This window comes from Macaca fascicularis, chromosome 17 (assembly GCF_037993035.2).
Source record: "Macaca fascicularis isolate 582-1 chromosome 17, T2T-MFA8v1.1".
Classification (NCBI taxonomy): domain Eukaryota; kingdom Metazoa; phylum Chordata; class Mammalia; order Primates; family Cercopithecidae; genus Macaca; species Macaca fascicularis.
Genome location: NC_088391.1, coordinates 28,150,204 through 28,163,736, shown reverse-complemented (window position 1 = coordinate 28,163,736; position 13,533 = coordinate 28,150,204). Strand labels below are relative to the sequence as shown.

At 35.1% G+C, this 13,533-nt stretch overlaps 1 protein-coding gene across 4 annotated transcripts in view; it reads right to left on the bottom strand.

Annotated features, from left to right (window-relative positions):
* Window positions 1-13,533, bottom strand: part of FNDC3A (fibronectin type III domain containing 3A) — a 226,865-nt gene that overhangs the window by 196,646 nt on the left and 16,686 nt on the right. The window lies entirely within an intron of this gene.

Below are 13,533 nucleotides of genomic sequence, written 5' to 3'. Positions count from 1 at the left end.
TAAACATTTTGGAATGTTTACAGCATTCTACAATTCAGTAGTGTCAAGAGGGTTAACTTTTATAAGAGATTAAATTCATGTTATTTATTTAAAATCTTGACTCTGCTGAATCTCACAAGTTGATTTAGCTTGAAAATAATTTTTCATGTAGATATACAACAACTAATATAATGTTTTAAAAATTATTCAGTATAGGTATCTACTTGAAGGTTTCGTAATTAATACCACAATAATATAAAATGTGTCATTTTATATTATTTAACTGTCTCATGAAAATGCATATTCTTTAAACATGTTTATATATAAACTAATGCAAATCTAACTTCTGGCATAACCTGTACTGCTATATTACTTAAAGTTCAATAAAATCACTAAGTACTTTAAATCTTGTCTAATAAAGTGGCTCTGTGGAATATACAAAGAATTATGAGAAACAATAAATGTATTATTTCTCCCACTTGCATATCACAACAGTTAGTGTAAGAAACATTTCCAAGAAGCTAATTTGGGATTAACAAGAGAGATTTTGTAGGCAATTCGATTTTCTTAATAAATTTTAAAAAATAAAAACCACTGAGCCATTTAAATTTTGTCATTTTATTCTATTTGCAATATTCTATACACTATGTTCAGCTAAAACTGCAAGCCGCCATTATTATTTTAATTTTAGAATGTAACAATGAAGATATAACCACAGTTTTGTTTCAAGAGATGGACTGGTAGTTTTACAAATAGAAATACAGATTTTCTTTTGAATCTTCAAGTTAATTCCAATACTAGTGCTATTAGAGATTGGGTATAGAGCCACATGTTATATTTCAATATTTACCATTCCATTTAAGTCATTACCTTTTTAAAATTTTCAACACATTGGTCAATTTGCAGAAGGTATTATCTTTCATTTTAGTCTTTTTAAAACTAGGACACACTAAAGTTTCATTTATAAATTGGTTTATTGTATGGCCATATCTATCACACGCAAAGTAGTTGGTTTTATTTAAACTTGCAAATTCAAAACTTTTACCCTGCAACTCAAATGCTGGCATTTAGAAACCAGACATTCCTTTCATTCCTTCTGTAGAGAATACTGTCAGTTTCTTCCTTCAATAAATTACTTCTAATTTTGTTACTACTCACTTTCTACATTCTAGTCTTATCTTGTGACCTCAAACAGCCTCTTAGTTTTAGTTATACACTTATTTTTATTTTTTATAATGTAAAATTTGATATATTTTTAAAAAGAATAGAAATAACTTACAGCATGTGTTAACGTCCACGGAGTAAATACTTCCCTGCCACAGCCCACTTCAAACTACCAATGATTTTAAATTGACCTGCAAATTCCTGAATTTTAACAACCAACTTTTGTACACAAGTTAAGATAGCTCCAGCATATCACTGTTGATATGTCAACATTTATTTATGTAGCAATAATGTGAAATATTAATGTTTGGATCAGTGTTGCATGTGGAATCTTGCAAAATACATAAATAAACATTTGCAGACTCTGGGTGAAAAAAACCTGGATATCTTTGTACTATTCTTGCAACTTTTTTTTTTTTTTTGGTAGATCTAATATTTTAATTAGTGTCAAATTAAACAATGTTGTTTTAAATGTAAGAGAGGTTGCAGATCTAAACATACAAGGTTTAACCAAAGAAAAGGTCCTAAAAGATAATGCAGAAGAATATCTTCATAACCTTGGGACAGAGAAAGATTTCTTAAACAGGATATAAAATACATTTCTTAAAACATAAAGAAAAAACAATATATTGGATTTATTTAGAATTAACTGTAATTTCTTTTAAAAAGCTTTAAGAGAATGAAAAGGTAAGTCACAAACTGAAAAAAGATATTTACAACATATACAACTAATAAAGAGCATACATTTTGAATATATACCAGTCTCCTGCAAATTGATTTTTAAAAAAAGATAGAAAAATAATAAGAGACTTGAATCTACTCTCCACAAAAGCAGAAATGTGGCTGGGTGCAGTGGTTCATGTCTGTAATCCCAGGACTTTGGGATGCTGAGGTAGGCAGATCACTTGAGGTCAGGAGATCAAGACCAGCATGGCCAGCATGGTGAAACCCTGTCTCTACTAAACATAAAAAACTTAACTGAGTGTGGTGGCAGGTGCCTGTAATTCCAGCTACTCGGGAGGCTGAGGCAGGAGAATCACTTGAACCTGGGAGGTAGAGGTTGCAGTGAGCCGAGATCATGCCACTGCACTACAGCCTGGGCAACAAAGCGAGACCCTGTCTCAAAAATAAAAAAAGTGGAAATGCAAGAGGCCAATAAAATGAAATGAAAAAGACTATCAAGTGATAATGAGGTTATGGAGGCAAACTCATATGGAACAGAAATGAAAATTCGTAAAATCACTTAGGAAAAGTTTGACATTATCTACCAAGGTTGAACATATTCATCCTCTATGACCCAGGTATGATCCAGCTATTAGATTCCTGGTAGATAACAAGAAGGCTCATAGGAGCCATTACTTGTTAATAGTTCTAAATGTCCTTTGTAAATAAACTGTGGCTGTTTCATTCAATGGACTATATGCAGCAATGAAAATTAATGAACTAGTGATACAGGAAACAACATGGATAAATCTCACAAACACAATATTCATGAAAAACACACAGAAGAATACAGGCTGCACAATTTTATTTACAGGAGGTTGAAAAACAGAAAAAACCAATTTATGGTGTTAAGAGTCAGGACAGCGGTTGCCTTTGACAAGGAAGAAAGGGTGGGAACACCGGCAAGGCATGAAGGCAGTTCCTTGGGTGATGGTACTATACTATGTCTGGACCTGGGGGGCTGCTATGTGATGATTACCATTAAGTTATTCACTAAGCTGTATACTGATCATATATGCACTTCTTTATGTATATTATCCTTCAAAAAATTATTTTTAAAGGTTAAAGTTACCACATGATCATCTCAATTGATGTAGAAAAAGCATCTGACAAATTCAACACCTTTTCATAATAAAAAACACTCAATAAACTAATAGTAGAAGAAATATACCTCAACATAATAAAGGCCACATATGAAAAACCTACAGGAAAGATCACACTCAATGATGGAAGACTGGAAGTTTTTCCTTTAAGATAGGAAAAGGCAAGGATGCTCACTTTTGCTATTTCTATTCAACACAGTACTGGAAGTTCTACCCAGGGCAACTGAGCAAGAAAAAGAAATAAAAGGCATCTAAACTGGACAGGAAGAAATAAAATTACCTCTATTCACAGATAATATAATCTTACAGGCAGAAAACCCTAAAGATTACACACAAACTGTTAGAACTAATAAGTGAATTCAGCAAAGTTGCAGAATACAAAATCAACACATAAAAATCCATTGTTTGTATATATAACAATGAAAGTTTGAAAAAGAAATTTAAAAAATTCCATTTACAATAGCAACCAAAAGAATAAAATACTCAGGAATAAACCTAATCAAGGAGGTGAAAGCCATACACTGAAAACTACAAAACACTGCTGAAAGAAATTAAAAACACAAATGCAGAAAACACCCCATGTTCACAAAGTGAAAGATTTCATATTGTTAAGATGTCCATACTATCCAAAGCAATCTGCAGATTCAATGCAATCCCTATCAAAATCCCAATAGCTTATTTTGCAGGAAAAGAAAAGTCCATTCTAAAATTCTAGTATCTCAGGGGATCCCAAATAGCCAAAACAATTTTGAAAGAAAACAAGCTTGAAGGACTCACACTTCCTGATTTCAAAACATATTACAAAGCCATAGGAATCAAAACAGTGTGGTACTGGCATAAAGGAAGACAATAGACTAGTGAAATAGAATAGAGAGCCTAGAAATAAATCCTTAGCATATATGACCAAATAATCTTCAACAAGGGTGCCAAGATCATTCAATGAGGAAAGGACAGTCTCTTCAACAAATGATGTATGAAAAACTGGACAGTTGGCCGGGCGCGGTGGCTCAAGCCTGTAATCCCAGCACTTTGGGAGGCCGAGACGGGCGGATCACGAGGTCAGGAGATCGAGACCATCCTGGGTAACACAGTGAAACCCCGTCTCTACTAAAAATACAAAAACTTAGCCGGGCGAGGTGGCAGGCGCCTGTAGTCCCAGCTACTCGGGAGGCTGAGGCAGGAGAATGGCGTGAACCCGGGAGGCGGAGCTTGCAGTGAGCTGAGATCCGGCCACTGCACTCCAGCCTGGGTGACAGAGCGAGACTCCGTCTCAAAAAAAAAAAAAAAAAAAAGAAAAAGAAAAACTGGATAGCCACATGCAAAAGAATGAATTTGGATTATATTACACTATATACAAAAATTAACTCAAAATGGATTAAAGATCCAAATGTAAGAACCAAACTGTAGAACTTCTAGAAGAAAACACAGGGAAAAGCTTCATGACTTTGGATTTGGCAACTGTTTCTTGGATATGACAGCAAAAGCGCACGTAACAAAGGCAAAAATAGACAAATAGGACTTAAACTTAGAAACTTTTGTGCATCAGAAGACACAATCAACTTTTGTGCATCAGAAGACACAATCAACAGAGTAAAGAGGTATTCTATTGGAATGGGAGAAAACATTTACAAACTGTCTTAACTTGGTCTGCTACTAAAAAAAACACACACACACACAGAGTATGTAACTGAAACAACAGACATTTATTGGTCACACTTGTGGAGGTTGGGAAGTTTAAGATCTAGGTGCTGGCAGATTTGGTTCTTGGTAAGGATCCTCTTCCTGGCTTTCAGATGGCTATCTTCTTGCTGTTGCCTCACATGAGGGAGAGAGGACACTCTTGTGTCTCACTCTTCTTATATAAGAACACTAATCACATCATGGGAGCTTCACCCTCATGAACTCATCTAAGCCTAACTATTTTCAGTAATTACCTCCCCAAATCTCCACCTCTTAATACTATCATTTTGGGGGTTAGGGGTTCAACATATGAATTCTGGAGAGACACTAATATTCAGTCTATAATATTCGGTCCCTGACCTTCCAAAATTCATGTCATTTTCATTCTATCCCAACAGCCCCCAAAGTCTTAACTCACTGAAGTATCAACTCTAAAGTCCAAAGTCTCATCTAAGTATCACCTAAATCAGATATGGGTGAAGGTAGAGGTACAATTCATCCTAAGGCAAAATTCCTTTCCAGCTTTTGTGAAACCAGATATGTTACGTATTTGCAAAAGACAATGGTGGGGCAGGCACAGCACAGACATTCCCGCTCCAAAAGGGAGAAATCAGAAGAAAGAAAGGGGTGACATGTCCCAAGCAAGTCCAGAACCTACCAAGGCAAATACCGTTAGATCTTAAGGCTTGAGAATCATCATCTTTGAATCAATGCTCTGCTTTCCATACCCACTGGAGTAACGATCCTGCCTTTCAGACACTGAAATGGCATCATCACTCCCATGGCTCAGTGAGGTGACCTGTCCCTTCTGCTTGGTGGGGCCCTGACCATGCAGTACCTCTCACAGGGACCTTCCCATGAGGCTCTGCTGCGGGGCAGTCCTGCCCTTTAAAGCTGAGGTGGAAGGAGCCTCGCCCTATGGGTCCATGCACTTTGGATCTGTAGTGGGAGTAGCAGCCCTGATGACTCTGAATTGCCTTTGGAGTCCTTCTCCCTTTTCTGAAATGATCATGCATGTTTACAGCCTTCCTTCATTCTATCCCATGTTCTCTATTTCCTTTAATCTCAGCTGGCAGTGTTTCTAATATAATTCCATCTCTATTCCTGGCTTCAGTTGAGATGGCTGATTAGGTCCATGGTTTACACCCATACTAATCTCCTTAGCAAATGGTCAGCCAGCCACACCTTTGATGTTCTCTTCCAACTGTTCTTTCTCATTTCTGTAATACGGATATGCTGAGAATTTTCCAAATCTTTAAGTTCTGGTGCCTTATTGCTTAATAATTCTTTATTCAATTCATTTCTCTTTTTTTTTTTTTTTTTTTTTTGAGACGGAGTCTCGCTGTGTCGCCCAGGCTAGAGTGCAGTGGCCGGATCTCAGCTCACTGCAAGCTCCGCCTCCCGGGTTTATGCCATTCTCCTGCCTCAGCCTCTCGAGTAGCTGGGACTACAGGCGCCCGCCACCTCGCCCGGCTAGTTTTTTGTATTTTTTAGTAGAGACGGGGTTTCACCGTGTTAGCCAGGATGGTCTCGATCTCCTGACCTCGTGATCTGCCCGCCTCGGCCTCCCAAAGTGCTGGGATTACAGGCTTGAGCCACCGCGCCCGGCCCTCATTTCTCTCTTTTTACATTTTACTATAGGTTGACTATCCCTTATCCAAAATGCTTGGGACCAAACTCATAATGAAATATCTTAGGGATGAAACTCAAGTCTAAACATGAAATTCATTTTATGTTTTATATACATTCTACATAGACAGAAGGTAATTTTACATAATATTTTAAATAATTTTGTGCATGAAACAAAGCTTTGACTATTTTAACTGCAACCCATCACATGATGTAATTTTCCACGGCATCATGTCAAAGCTCAGAAAGTTTCAGATTTTTGATATTTCGGATTTTTAAATTAGGGATGCTCAACCTGAATAAGCAGTGAAGAGGAATCAAATTGCTCCTTCAACACTTGGCTTAGAAATCTCTTTACCTAAATACCCAATTTAATAGTTCACAAGTTCTGCCTTCTAGAAAACACTGGAACATAAACACAATTCAGTCAAATCTATTACAAGGATCGCCTTTTCTCCATTGTCCAAAACATGCTCCTCATTTCCATCCAAGACCTCATCAGAATGGCCTATCATCCATGTTTCAAACAACATTCTGTTCATGATTATTTGTGTCCTCCTTGAAGATGGAGGCTTTCTCTCCAGCTCTCCTCTTTTCTCTATGAGCCCTCACTGGAATTGCCCCTAGCAGTCTGGTTGCAGCAATCTCGGCTTTTTTTTTTTTTTTTTTTTTTTCATGGACACACATCAAAACCTTTCCAGCCTCTACCCATTATACAGTTCCAAAGCTACTTCCACAATTTTAGGTATCTGTTATAGCAATCCCCTATGTGTTAGTACCAATTACTGTCTTAATCAACTTAGGCTACCATAGTAAAATAACAGTTTGGGTGCTTTAAACAACACACATAATTTTTAACAGTTATGGAGGCGAAGATGTCCAAGATCAGGGTGCTAGCATGGTTGGCTTTTGGTAAGAGCCCTCTTTCTGGCTCTCAGATGGCTACCTTCTCTTTTGTCCTCAAGGCAGAGAGCACGCGAGCTCAGGTCTCTTCTTCGTCTTATAAGGACACTAATCTGATCATGGGGATCCCATGCTCATGACCTCATCTAAGCCAAATTATCTCCAAAGGCCCCACCTCCACATACTGTCACATTGGTGGTTAGGGCTCAATGTATGAATTTTGGGGGGTATACATTCAGTTCATAACACTATTAGATGCTTTCTCACTCAGCCACTGACATAATTCTGAATCTGTTGTTTCCTTACACATGTATTCTGCTAGTTTTCTTCCTTAACCTTATTATTCATATCTGTTAATTCACCTAGATTTGTTATATATATGATGACAACAGCTTAGACCTAGAAACTAAGGTAGATATCTCACGAGAATAAGCTTGGTCTGGGGTTTGAAACTTCAGTTCTTTTTGTCTACAAAGCATGTGGGAAAATGCAAAGCGGGATTACATCTTGGATTACAGCAATAGCATAACTGAAGTGCTGATAGGAAAAATCTGTACATTTAGATTGAGACATCCAATGTCTTTTTTTTTTTTTTCTTGAGACAGAGTCTCGCTCTTGTTACCCAGGCTGGCAGTCGGTGGTGCGATCTTGGCTCACTGCAACCTCTGCCTCCTGGGTTCAAGCAATTCTCCTGTCTCTCTCTCCCGAGTAGCTGGGATTACAGGCGCCTGACACTACACCCAGCTAATTTTTTGTTTTTAGTAGAGATGGGGTTTCACCATCTCTCAAACTCCTGACCTCAAATGATCTGCCCACCTAGGCCTCCCAAAGTGCTGGGATTACAGGTGTGAGCCACCACGCCCTGCCGAAATCCAATGTCTTTTGATGTGGTTTTCTGATGTGTCTAATTCAAAATAAAAACTATAGGTCTCCAGAGCCATTTGTGAAACCACAAGACTATCATATGCAGTTGTTCCTTGGTTTCTACAGAGGATTGGTGCCAGGATCCCCAAAGATGCCAAAATCCACAAAACCTTAAGCTCCTTATATAAATGGTGTAGTATTTGCATATAACCTATGCACATTCTTCTGTATACTTTAAATCATCTCTATATGACTTATAATACCTAATACAATATAAATGCTATGTAAATAGTGATACTGTATTGTTCAGGCAATAATGAAAAGGTCTGTACATATTTAGTACAGATGCAACAATCCATTTTTTTCCAAATATTTTCGATCCATGGTTGATTGACTACGTGGATGTGAAATTCCCAGAAATGGAAGGCTGACTATACTCCAAGGAGTTTTAGTCGTTTAACTCTAGAATTTAGGAGTTTTTAAAAATATACATATGAACAAAATGTTACATAAAAATATTAGAATTACAGTAGCAACTGTATCAAGATGGTGAGATTATGTAACCATTTTTCTCTATTTCTCAAGGCTTTTTTTTGTAATATGGATATGGTTTATACCACCATCAAAATTTTGATTTAAAAATTAATAGTCTTGAAGAGCCATAGGCAACCACACATATTTGGCTTCTCAACCATCTAAGCACCCTTTCAGGAGAATTTAAATAAATTTTGCTAGAACTTGGACTTTATCCAGATTACTAATTTATCTCATGAACTGATATCCTAAAGTGTATTTTTCCAATGTAGACTTCTATTTCATTTTTAATGTTTGGATTTTTTATCTTCTAAACTTGACTACATTAGACTAAAAACAAGGTATTTGAAATTACCTGTGGTGGAATTTCCTGAGATGAAAGTCATGGGAGTCACTCTGCAAAATTATCTTATCATTTCTTACCAGAAACCTAAAACAAGTATTTCATAGATTGTATTTAACAATAAGAACAGGATATTAGGTTATTTTATATTTTGGCCGAAACTAATTAATTCTTTGAATTACCCTCTTTGATGTCAACTGTACTGCAGAAAAATGGCTCTTAAAAATATAATTACATGCATTATTTCAGTTCACCTTAAATTTCCATATGTTAATGTGAAATTTTATGAAGACATAATAGGCAATCTTGCTTTTTTCTTCTATATTTATAAAAGAAATGCACATTGGTAGAGAAAGTAAGAAAGGAGGAGAATGGTAAGAAGACAGTGCTATCAATCATTTTCAATGACTGATATTAAATTTTTAAAAAGACATTTTATAATTCAAAAGATTTATGCTTAATCCAGTTCCTTGCTTTTCTTTCTCTCCCCCATGCTCACTTTTTTCATTTCTTTGGATATTGGAAGTATAAAACAGTACAAGATTTGGTACAAAAAAAGGCTACAACTAAGAGTGTTATGCTAAAAAAAAAAAAAAAAAAAAAAAAAAAAAAAAAAAAGGCAGTCCTCAATCAAGAAATAGGCTGCTTTGCAGTATTCTGTTAGAAATCAGATATATCTGACAATTTAATGAAAGAAATAAATAAAAAGGCCTTTGACCCTTAGAGTGGCTCATGACTGTAATCTCAGCACTTTGAGAAGTTGAAGCAGGAGGACCACTTGAGCCCAGGAGTTTGAGACCAGCCTGGGCAACAGATTGAGAATTTATTATTGTTATTATTATTATTTGTTTTAAAGTCAGATATAATTGGAAAATATTTTCTCACTGAAACACTGTAATAAGTGATAATTTCGCTCTCAGATCATGCTGTAAGAGTTAAATTTAACCTACATCTTTCTTAAAGCTTTTTATTGTGGAAAATCTCAAACATACACCAATGTAAACATAATAGTATAATGAACCCCATGTACTCATCACCCAGCTTTAACACATGACCAGTCTAGTTTCATCTATACCCCACTTCCTGTCTTGTAGTATTATGAAACACAACTAGGACATTCCAAAACTTCATTTGCAAATATTTCAGTATGTATCTCTGAAAGATAGGAACTCCTTTCTAAAACATAATTACAAAACCATTACCATACACACACTTTAACAATTCCTTAAATCATCAAATATGTAGTCAGTGTTCAAATTTTTCACTGTCTTGTTAATTTTTATTAAAACTTGTTTGAATCAGGATTTGTATTAGATGTGCACACTACTATTTGCCATGTATTTAAAAACCTTTTAATCTAAGTACTATCCATTTGATTGTCATGACTTTAATAATGTTTTAAAAGTAATTTTTTTTATTTCTGAAGACCGCATTAGTCTATTCTTTATCTATGAAAAAATCAATAACTTGTATCAGTCCTTAAAAGTAACTTTAACTAGATCATATAAAGCTGATGAATCTTTTCATCTGGATATATCAAGAGATAATCAATGGAGGTAATTTGAAGAACATCAGCAAGATCACACTTTAATAACCAATTTTAATTTGATTAGAAAAATCTCAAATAGCCAATTTCTAAGATTAACAAATGTATTATCAATCTAGTGAAACACAGTTTTCTATATCTTTATTCCTAATTGCTGTTAAGATACTAAAACTTCATTACTATCTACCATTATTTTGCCTAAGAGCACATTCTGGGCACATTTCACTCTCTTGATCAAAAATGTTAAAAGGAGTCAAGGAAGGATTTTATATTATGAAAATTTTTTCAACCTACAGAAAAGCTGAAATAACTGAACAGTAAACATCCATATACTTGTCACCTAGTTTCTAAAACTGACAGGTTTTAATTGCATGTATTCCTCCAGTGATCTTTTTTTAACGCACTTCAAAGTAGCAGACATTAGTATACTTCACCCCTAAACACTTCTGCATGTTACTAGCATTCAAAATTTTAGTTCCTTAAAACAAAAGTTCACGTATGATAAAATGTACGAATCTTCATTAAAATTTTTTTTGCCAAATTCCTTTTACCAGAAATGTACAAATCTTAAGTGTGCTATCATATGAGATTTTTAAAAATGAAACTACTATAAGTATCTAAGAATCTAAAGTCCTATTGTTGCTCTAAGATCACAGCTTTCAAATCCTGGTATGTATCAGAATCACCCGCAGGGATTATTAAAACAGATTCCTGGGCCACACACATAAGAGTTTCTGATTCAACAGGTGCGTGGTGGGGCCCAGTAAATCACATTTCTAATAAGTTCCCAAGTTAGGCTGATGCTGCTAGTCTCTGGACAACACAAATCTAAGACTAAATAAATTTTTACATTAAGTGCTAACTGATAATAAGGATATAAAGTTGATAACAATGTAAGGTGTATACCTCATTCTGGAAAGCCTCATCCCAGATGTGAATACATTTTCCTTCAACTAGAAACAGATGAAAATACTGACCTAAGGATAAGAAAGTATTTGTAAAGGAATCAAGTTTAACGAAGAATTTTTAATTGCCTTTGGATATTATGGTCAAATCGATATACTAGGAGAGTATGATATACTATCCTCAGATTGAAATTGCTATTTTCTGCAGGTTAAACAAAGTTGAAACTTTCAACTTTGTTGAAAGTTGAAATGGCAGAGTAATTAGTTAAATGTATTAAACAAACATGCACCAAGTAGTTGTCATAACTACTTGTTTGGTGCAAAAGTAATTGTGGTTTTTGCCATTACTTTTAATGATACAAATGGTACTTTTAATTGAAAGCAAGGGCAAAAACCACCATTACTTTTGCACTAACCTAATATAATGTGTCAACTACTCTTGATTTTTGAAATAGTTTTGCTGAGGTATAACTGACATCAAATTGCACAATTTAAAAGTGTACAATTGGATAAATTTTGACACATAAATACACCTGTGAAACTATTACCGTAATTAAGATAATGAACCTACCCATCATCTCTCAAATTTTCCTACTATCTGTAAACTGGAGCCTTTGCATTTCCATGAACAATGATGTTGTTTTCATGTGCTTATTTGTCATCCAGGTATATTTTTGGTTGACTATTTGTTTGATTATTTTGTCCATAATACTAGACTGTTTTCTTATTATTGATAGTACCTTATATATTTTACATATTTTTTGATAGTGCTTTATATATTCTGGATACTAGTCCTTTACTAGATAAGTGATTTACAAATATTTTTTCTCCCAGTCTGTGGCTTGCTTTTATATTCTCTTACCAATGTCTTTTGAAGAGAAGTTTTAAATTATGATAAAGTACAATTTATCAATTTGCCATTTTATAAATGGTGCTTTCAAGGCTATACCTAAGAAATCTTCACCTAATGCAAGGTCACAGAGATTTTCTCCTATGTTTTTTAAAGAAATTTCATAGTTTTAGGCTTTACATTCTTTCTACTTTCTATTAATTTATTGAGAGGGGTATTGAAATCTCCGCTAAAATTGCATATTTATGTACAGACAATCCCTAACTTGTGATGGTTCAACTTACAATTTTCGGACTTTCTGATGGAGTAAAAGAGATACACATTTAGTAGAAACTATACATCAAGTATCCATACAACCATTCGGTTTTCCACTTTTCAGTATTTGATAAATTACAAGAGACATTCAACACTTTATTATAAAATAGGCTTTGTGTTAGATGATTTTGTTCATCAACCATATGATAATGTAAGTGTTCTGAGCACATTTAAGATAGGCTAGGCTAAGCTATGATGTTCAGTAGATTAAGTGAATTAAATGCATTTTTGACATATTTTAACAAGGTAGGTTTATCGAGACATAACCTCATCATGAATTAAAGAGCATCTGTATTTCTCTCTGCAAGTTCCAGCATATATTTAGAAACACTCTTTTTTTTTTTTTTTCTTTTTCCTTTTTTTTGAGACAGGGTTTTTGCTGTGTCACTCAGGCTGCAGTGCAGTGGTGTAAGCATAGCTCACTGCAGCCTCAACCTCCCAAGTTCAAGCAATCCTCACACCTCAGCCTTCCTAGTAGCTGGGACTACAGGCATGTGCCACCACACCCAGCTAATTTTCGTATTTTTTGTAGAGCGGAGTTTCACCACATTGCCCAGGCTGGTCTCGAACTCCTGGACTCAAGTGATTCAACCCCCTCAGCTTCCCAAAGAGCTGGGATTACAAACATGAGCCACTGCCCCCAGGCCAGTTCCTATATTAAATGCATAAATACTTATAATTGTATGCCCTCTTAATTAATCCCTTTATTAGTATGAAATAATCCTCTTTATCCCTGGTATGAATTTTTTGTTCTGTAACCTAACTTCTGGTTTAACTTAGTGATTTCAGTTTTCTTTTGGATAGTGTAAGCATGGTATATCTTTTTCCATCCTTTTAACTTACTTAAATTGGATTTCTTGTAGATGTGAAATATTTGGGTCTTAATTTTTTAAAAAATTGAATCTAACAATCCCTGACTTTTAATTGTGGTATTTAGGCCATTTATATGTAATGTGATTGTTGATATGATTGGATTTACATCATCATCTTGCTAT